A 381-nucleotide genomic window follows, 5' to 3' on the forward strand; every position below is an offset into this window, starting at 1 on the left:
GTGCCGGATCCACCCAGCGCCTCGCTCCGCTCAGACAACCTGTCCTTCCTACCTGCCTGTCCACACACTTCTGTGGGCCACCAGTGGGTCCATGCCTTAAAATACAACCTGTCTCCACCGACTGGAACTGCAGGCAGAACTATCGATCACACACAGTCACTGTCATGTAGTAGCAGCAGCACGTGTAGCGTGCAACTCGCTGGTGTTCGTAGAGTGTAGTTTTCATTGTTGTTGTTTTGACTCCCTCCTTCTTTCTGTACTCCCCGGAGTAAAATAAAATGACGTGTCTGTCCATTTTGTCCCATTTGGTCAACTGACATATTGTAAGGCCATTTGTGTTCTGGATTACAGAATCCCTCTTCTCTTGTACTCTGTCATTGA

The sequence above is a fragment of the Babylonia areolata genome, chromosome 1 (assembly GCF_041734735.1).
Source record: "Babylonia areolata isolate BAREFJ2019XMU chromosome 1, ASM4173473v1, whole genome shotgun sequence".
NCBI classification, from domain to species: Eukaryota; Metazoa; Mollusca; class Gastropoda; order Neogastropoda; family Buccinidae; genus Babylonia; species Babylonia areolata.